The following is a 9238-nucleotide window of genomic DNA, read 5'->3' as shown; positions in this document are numbered from 1 at the left end:
TACATACTTAATACATGTACTCACATTCTAATTGTACATACTTTATACATGTACTCACATTGTAATTGTACATGCTTTATACATGTACTCACATTCTAATTGTACATACTCTATACATGTACTCACATTCTGATTGTCCATACTTTATACATGTACTCACATTCTAATTGTACATACTTCAGAGATGTACTCACATTCTAATTGTTCATACTTTATACAAGTAATCACATTCTAATTGTACATACTTTATACATGTACTCACATTCTATTGTACATACTTCAGAGATGTACTCACATTCCAATTGTACATACTTCATATATGTACTCACATTCTAATTGTACATACTTCAGAGATGTACTCACATTCTAATTGTTCATACTTTAAACAAGTAATCACATTCTAATTGTACATACTTCATATATGTACTCACATTCTAATTGTACATTCTTAATACATGTACTCACATTCTAATTGTACATACTTCATAGCTGTACTTGCATTCTAATTGTACATACTTTATACATGTACTCACATTCTGATTGTACATACTTTATACATGTACTCACATTCTAATTGTACATGCTTTATACATGTACTCACAATCCAATTGTACATACTTTATACATGTACTCACTTTCTATTTGTACTTACTTAAAAGATGGACTCACATTCTAATTGTACATTCTTTGTTGAGGTACTTGTATTCTGATTGTACATACTGTATAGACACTCACATTGTAGTTGTACATATTTTATACATGAACTCACATTCTAATTGTTCATGCTCTATCCATGTACTCACATTCGAATTGTACATACTTTATACATGTACTCACAATGTAATTGTACATACTTCATAGATGTACTTACATTCTAATTGTACATCCTACATACATGTACTTACATTCTATATACATGTACTTACATTCAAATTGTACATACCTCATAGATGTACTTACATTCTAATAGTACATACTACATACATGTACTTACATTCTAATTGTATACACTTCAGAGATGTACTTACATTATAATTGTGCATACTTTATACATGTACTCACATTCAAATTGTACATTCTTCAGAGATGTACTTACTTTCTTATTGTACATACTTTAGAGACATACTCAAATTCTAATTGTACATACTACATACATGTACTTACATTCTAATTGTATATACTTCAAGAGATGTACTTACTTTCTAATTGTACATATTTTAGAGACATACTTACATTCTAATTGTACAGCCTGGTGTTGGCGCAGTGGTTAGGGCAGTGGCTTGGGATCCAAAAGGTCCTGAGTTCAAGCCCCGTTGGGCCACTGAATTAATACACCAGGGGGTTGACTCAGCCTGTCATCCTTCCGAGGTCGGCGAAGTGAGTACCAGTGTACTGGGCCAGTGTATACCCCGGTTAAAATAGGTGTACCATATCCCTGTGTCGTTAGAGGTGACCAGGGTTGCGTCAGGAAGGGCATCCGGCGTAAAACATGTGCCAAATCACCATGCGGATCATACGGATGATCTGCTGTGGCGACCCCGAACGTGAGCAGCCGAAAGAAGAAGAAGAAGAAGACTTACATTATAATTGTACATACTACATACATGTACTTAGATTCAAATTGCATGTACTTCAGAGATATACTTACATTCTAATTGTGCACACTTTATACATGTACTCGCATTCTAATTGCACATACTTCAGAGATGTACTTACATTCTAATTGAACATACTATATACATGTACTTACATTAAAATTGTACATACTTCATAGAATGACTTACATTCTAATTGTACATACTACATACATGTACTTACATTCTAATTGTATATACTTCAGAGATGTAATCACATTCTAATTGTACATACTTTAGAGACATACTCACATTCTAATTGTACATACTACATACATGTACTTACATTCTAATTGTATATACTTCAGAGATGTACTTACTTTCTCATTGTACATATTTTAGAGACATACTTATATTCTAATTGTACATAGCACATACATGTACTTACATTCTAATTGTATATACTTCAGAGATGTACTTACATTCTAATTGTGCATACTTTATACATGTACTCGCATTCTAATTGCACATACTTCAGAGATGTACTTACATTCTAATTGAACATACTATATACATGTACTTACATTCAAATTGTACATATTTCATAGAACGACTTACATTCTAATTGTACATACTACATACATGTACTTACATTCTAATTCTATATACTTCAGCGATGTACTCACATTCTAATTGTACTTCTTCAGAGATGTACATACTTTAGAGACATACTTACATTCTAATTGTACATACTACATCCATGTAGTTACATTCTAATTGTATATACTTCAGAGATGTACTTACATTCTAATTGTGCATACTTTATACAAGTACTCACATTCTAATTGTACATACTATATACATGTACTTACATTCAAATTGTACATACTTCACAGATGTACTTACATTCTAATTGTACATACTACATACATGCACTTACATTCTCATTGTATATACTTCAGAGATGTACTAACATTCTAATTGTGCAAACTTGAAACATGTACTCACATTCTAATTGCACATATTTTATACATGTACTCACATTCTAATTGTACATACTTTATATATGTACTCACATTCGAATTGCACATGGTCTATACATGCACTCACATTCTAATTGTACATTCTTCATCGCTGAACTTGCATTCTAATTGGACATACTTTATACATGTACTCACATTCTAATTGTACATACTTTATACATGTACTCACATTCTAATTGTACAGACTTTATACATGTACTCACATTCTAATTGGACAGACTTTATCCATATACTTACATTCTAATTGTACATACTTTATACATGTACTCACATTCTAATTGTATATACTTCATAGATGTACTCACATTCTAATTGTACATACTTTATACATGTACTCACATTCTAATTGTACATACTTTATACATGTACTCACATTCTAATTGTACATACTTTATACATGTACTCACATTCTAATTGTACATACGTTATACATGTACTCACATTCTAATTGTACATACTTTATACATGTACTCACATTCTAATTGTACATACTTTATACATGTACTCACATTCTAATTGTACATACTTTATACATGTACTCAAATTCTAATTGTACATACTTTATACATGTACTCAAATTCTAATTGTACATACTTTATACATGTACTCACATTCTAATTGTACATACTTTATACATGTACTCACGTTCTAATTGTACATACTTTATACATGTACTCACGTTCTAATTGTACATACTTTATACATGTACTCAGGTTCTAATTGTACATACTTTATACATGTACTCACATTCTAATTGTACATACTTTATACATGTACTCACGTTCTAATTGTACATACTTTATACATGTACTCGCATTCTAATTGTACATACTTTATACATGTACTCACGTTCTAATTGTACATACTTTATACATGTACTCACATTCTAATTGTACATACTTTATACATGTACTCACATTCTAATTGCACAAACTCTATTCACGTGCTCATATTCTAATTGTCAATACCTTATTGATGCACTCACATTCTAATTAAGGAACAAAATTGAAGCAATAAACCAACTCCCAATACCAGTATTCAAGTCCAGCTGTGGAATGATAAACTGGCCACAATCAGAAATCTAGAAGTTAGATATCAAAACAAGGAAACTCCTCACCATCCACAACTGTTTTTCAAAAATCAATGCATCCCGAGAACGTACCTGCCAAGACAAGGAGGAGGAAGCAGCTTGATGCAATTCACCCAAATGCACAGTGTGACAATAGTAGGATTTGCTGAATACATGAAAAGTGAAGCAGACCACTGAATTCAATTTGGAAGCAAACAATGAAGACCACAAACCAAAGAAGGTATCCCTAACCTACCTCACAAAAAATTCAAAAGGGGTGCGAATGGAAGATGTCACACATGAAACCAAAACAGCAATGATTGCAGCTTCATCGATTACAAAAAAGACTAAATAACTACAGTTGGAAGCTACTCAGGGCTCAGTGGCGATCCTCAAAAGAGCCCTGAGAACAAAACTTTGAGAACAAGAAAACTTCACAAATTGGTCCATGAAGCATGTTCCCATATTAAAACGGAGCTGAATACTTTGCGACCTGGGAAGACTCTATTTCACCTTCTAAAACATGCATTTGGAGACACCAACCAACGACACACACACACAGAAACACACATACACACACACACAAACACACACTAACACGGAGGTGGATACTTTGAGACCTGGGAGGACTCTGTTTCACCTTCTAAAACATGCATCTGGAGACACCAACCAACGACACACACACACACACACACACACACACACACACACACACACACACACACACACACACACACACACACACAGCTGATATAGGCAATTTTTCATTTATCGGCATCAGCAGATTATAATCAGTCTGATTACCGACTACAGCACGTAATGTTGACAACACTAAAACCTTGTGTAGCTTTAACACTTGTTTCGGGGGAATTTCAAAAAAAGGATTGAAAAAAATATATATAGACGTTTCATTATAGATGTTTCAAGATGTATATAAACATTATTATTTATAAAGAGCTGCCAATAATCATGTGACGGGTAAAAAAAAAAAGGACAAAGAAAGACGTGAATGCTCGTACGCTGCTGAGGTTAAAAGTTAAAACCTACTGTACCTGTACATCTGTATCTCCACCCTTGCCGTGACAAGATAGAGTGTTACCTGAGCATACCAGGGTAATGTGTTACCTGAGCATTAATTATTGGCATCATACGTTCCAGGCATGCCCGACTCCATTATAGCATCAGTTAAATTTGTTTTATCTTTTTTTATTTTTTTTTTGTATTATATACCTTGTCGAGGCTCATGTGAGAGCTAACACACAACGCACTGCAAGGGGGCATGAGAAAAGAGGGGTGGGAGTGGGAGGGACAAAACAGTGGGGAACAGACACATTAGGAGATCTGTGGAAGGGAGAGGGATGGGACGGGGAACATGGGGAATAGAAGATGGACATTACATGGACTTTCAGGAAGGAAAGCAGGGAATTTGAAGGAAGTGGGCTTGGGTGGATTATCGGGGGTAGAAAAGATCGAGGATTTGGATGGGGCATAATAGGTTGTGGTGAACAGCTGTTTTGAAAGCCTGGAGGGAAGAATGGAAAAGAATAGAGTGAGGGAGTTTATTCCGAAGGCGGGAAAAAAGAGGAATGAAAGAGTGAAGGTGAGCAGTGATTCGTGATTTTGGTAGTTTTACCAGAAGGGGTTTGTTGGCGGACCTTGAGCGCCCTGAGGAAATGTGGTGGGGACAAATCGCAGAGAGAGCAGGGGGGAAAGGCTGGAGAGGAGACGGTAGAAGACAGAAAGACCACCGACCAACCTGCGGTGATTGAGTGAGAGGCCCAAAGACTCAGCCTCATTGCAGGAGATGCCGATGATCCGAAATGCTTTGGTTTCTACAGCCTGAAGCCGAGAAAGGTGGGAGGCAGGAGCACCAGCCCAGAGGGGAGAGCAGTACTCCATCAGGCTATGGACAAAAGCTTTGTAAGTGGTCAGGAGCTCAGGAGGGCCAAGGAAGGACTTTGCACAACGGAGGATTCCCAGTCGGCGACTGACTTTGGAGGCGAGGTTTGAAATGTGGGTTTCCCAGGAAAGATCGTGGCAGATAGTGAGGCCCAGAAGCTTGAAAGAAAGGACTTCTTCCAGAGGATTGTTGAGAAAGTGGATGGGGGGGTTTTCTAAATGGTCCTTTCGAAGAGACATAGTGAGAGTGTGAGATTTGTCCGGATTGAAAGACATGTTCCACGTGTTGGACCAGTTTGTGATTTTATCCAGATCTGCAGTGAGCGGAAAAGCTGCTGCTTGCCGGTCTGAGGGATGACCGATGGTACCGCAGAGGGTGGAGTCATCAGCAAAGAGATATAGAGGATTTTCCAGAGAGTCGGAGAGATCATTGATGAAAACCAGAAAAAGAACAGGGCCCAGAATGCTACCTTGAGGAACTCCAGCCTGGACAGGAAGAGGGGATGAAAGAACTCCATTTAGGGCCACACGTTGACTGTGACAGGAGAGGAAGGCTGCAAGCCATGAGTGGAGATGGCCTTGGATACCATAGGAAGAGAGTTTGGTGAGCAGGGCAGGGTGCCAGACTGTGTGAAAAGCACGTGATGTGTCCAGGGATACGGCTCGGATTTCCTGTCTGGCATTGAGGAGCTCCATCCATTGTTGGGAGAGCAGAAGCAGCATATCCAGGGTAGAGTGGCCTGGTCTGAAACCAAATTGATGATCGGAAATCAAGCCGTTGGAGAAGAGGAAGGATTTCATGTCTGCAGCGATGATGGATTCCATAACCTTGCTGATGATTGGGAGAAGGCTGATTGGTCTGTAATTGCAGGGATCTGTTTTTGCACCTTTTTATGCAGGGCAGTGATGTTTGCAGATTTCCAAGCAGATGGCAGATGACCTTGAGCAAATGAGAGGGTGAATAGAACAGAGAGAGGGTGAGCAAGAGCAGAAGAGCAGGCTTTGAGGACACGTGGGCTGATGCCGTCTGGACCGGTTGCAGAATCTGAGTCGAGGTTTGAAAGCAAGCTCTCCACCTTGTCAAGAGAAAAGGACACAGAGTCCAGGGACAGTTGGGTGTGACTGGGTAAGGTGGGTAGAGAAAGTGATGGGTTTTTGACACAAGATTTAGCTGCAAACACCGAGTTTAGGCATTCAGCTTTTTCACGTGCGGTATCAGCAGTGCAGCCATTTGAGGTAAGGGAGGGATAGAGGGGAAACATACACCAGAAACAGATTTGATTCGACGCCACCAGGATTTTGAGGAGGGAGAGAGGTTTGAGAGTTCAGACTTGAGATGAGAAAGATGTTGTTTTCTGGCTCTCCTGAGGGTAGATACACACTTGTTCCGAGCTTTATGGAAGGAACTGAGATTGCCCTCAGTTGGGTTTGCTTTCCATGAGGCAAAGGCAAGTTGTTTCAGGACAACTGCCTCACCACAAGCTTCAGTGAACCAAGGGCGGGAGGAAGGGTTGGACAACTGAACACGAGAGGGGATAAATCTGTGCATGAGGGAGAGCAAGTTTCTTTGAAAGAATTCCCGGGATGGGTTGATGTTGGAGAAAGTAGAGATAGGAGACCAGTCTATAAGTTTGATGGCTGCTTGGAGACCCTGCCAGTCGGCTTGAGTGAAATGCCAAACTCGACGGCAGTGAGGTGGTTCTTTGATAATAGCCAGAGAGATGTCCACTTTGACATGGACGTGGTCAGAAGAACCAATTGGAGCAAAGGAAGAGCAGCAGATATTGTCAGGGAAATTTGTCAAAATCAGATCCAGAAGAGATGGAGTACCATTGGTTGAGATCCAGGTCGGGAAGTTGACCGATTGAGTCAGTCCCAATGAGTCGCCGAAAGCTTTTGCTGAGGTGCCATGACAGGTGAGAGAGGTACCCACACCTAGCCAACTGGCATGATGACAATTGAAGTCGCCACATAGAGCAAGAGAGAGTTTGGATGAGAAGATAGAAGATGGTCCATGTTTTCGGATAGTAAGGTGTAGATGGAGTCATCACTGTTAGGTGGACGGTACAGTACACATATAAACATCAGGTGGGAGTGGAGGGGAAGCCATAGCCAGAGGTATTCCTGGGGGTGTGGGGGAGTGAGAGCAGTGCATGGAGAGTGAGGAATAGAATATTTAAAAGGTAATGGTTGTTTTCCTACTAAGCTTGTTAAATCAACAGGTGAGAAGCTTTCAATCCTGCGTGACAAACACGGCCCGTTCCAAGTTCCGTACGAAGTTCTGCATGGATAAAGTACACACATAGGAGAACCACAAAGGCTTATGTTTTAAATATAATTATTTAAATATGAAATTCAAGTGAAAAATTAACAAAATGCAATTCAAAGATATAACAATCCAAAGAGAACACAAAATGTTGGCCAATGCTTTGAACTGCTACAACAAACATGGAAGAACTCCGAACACGAGGTGGATGGAAGGTTTTCTTTTTTATGTAGGCATGTCAGAGTTACGGGTAGACAATGAAAACACATCATGCAAAAAGTTAAGTAAAGCAATGTTGTCTAAAAATGAAATTGCACAACATTTTCAGCTGGCGAGGACCACCCGAGGAACTGCGCACCATCGCTCAGCTCGGTCGATACGAGAAGTCTACCTTTTGGGAGGGAGGGGGTTCATATGTATCGATATTGAAGTAACGGGTCGTATAATGGAAGAAGAAAAAGGAGAAACGTCATGGAAATTAAAATTTCACATTTTCAGCAAGTCAGCCACTGTCTGTTTCACTGCAGAACAACATGTGGCTCACAAGACACGTGAGTGACCCTGAACTTTGTTCAACTCAATCGACAAACAGTATTCAGTGATGGTGCGAATATTGTCGAGTGATTGTCAAGTGGCTTAAGCATTCCAACGAAACGGTTGACAATAAACGGCTCACTTAACACGCGATTAGCAATCACCAAATCGTCACATGAAACATATACCTCCCGGAGACACCCAAAAATGTCAAATACGTCAAATACGGAGAAATTAACACTGTTTCGGAGTCAGAACTGCCTGGAAGTTTGATTCTGGAGCTTAAATTTTATAATTCAGCTTAGTTTAAGAGATTCTCGTGGTTATCACATGCAAGAAAATGAAATAAAGCCAAGGATGCTGCTGTCTCCGGGCATTTATAAGCATTGTAATGTACCCAGTGATTCAGAGCTATGATGACCAGGCATTTGATAATATGAATGAGGAAAGTGAAAAAAAAAACTTTATCATTAAGAAATTGTTGCGGCCTGTTCCAAGTTTGTCAGGTCAGGTTCGATCTTGTCAGGTCAGGTTCGATCTGTGACCTGCTACAGGTACCATGTAAACCTGTACTAACCTGTTCCATGGTCGGGTTGTCGGCGACTAAACCGTCTCCCCCACCAGGTTTTCTGGTGAGGAGGGTGTTTGGATATGGACACCCAGCAGGATTAAAAACAAAACCTGTCAAAGGGCGGAGGAGCTCCTTGTGAGCCAACGGCCATCCATATCTAGTGCCCAACTGTGTCTGCGGACATCCTCCTGCAGTTGGGTTACTTCTTATTAGGAGGTTGGTGGCAGGATTTGCACTCCAGCCACCGTAAAACGCTTCATTCCGCAAAACGCAAAAACGCAA

The 9238-nt window shown here is 39.5% G+C and overlaps 1 long non-coding RNA gene across 1 annotated transcript in view; it reads right to left on the bottom strand.

Annotated features, from left to right (window-relative positions):
- The window catches only part of LOC147028942 (uncharacterized), a 44025-nt gene extending 40246 nt beyond the window's left edge, over window positions 1-3779 (bottom strand). Inside the window, exon 1 of the long non-coding RNA XR_015056960.1 lies at window positions 3735-3779. This is a non-coding gene — a long non-coding RNA (uncharacterized LOC147028942). The remainder of the gene's footprint in view (window positions 1-3734) is intronic.
- Window positions 3780-9238: the final 5459 nt, after the last annotated feature.

Source organism: Eptatretus burgeri, chromosome 4 (genome assembly GCF_056783735.1).
Source record: "Eptatretus burgeri isolate ZD-2024b chromosome 4, Ebu_testis_v1, whole genome shotgun sequence".
Taxonomy (NCBI): Eukaryota; Metazoa; Chordata; class Myxini; order Myxiniformes; family Myxinidae; genus Eptatretus; species Eptatretus burgeri.
This window is presented reverse-complemented; position numbering and strand designations above follow the sequence as displayed.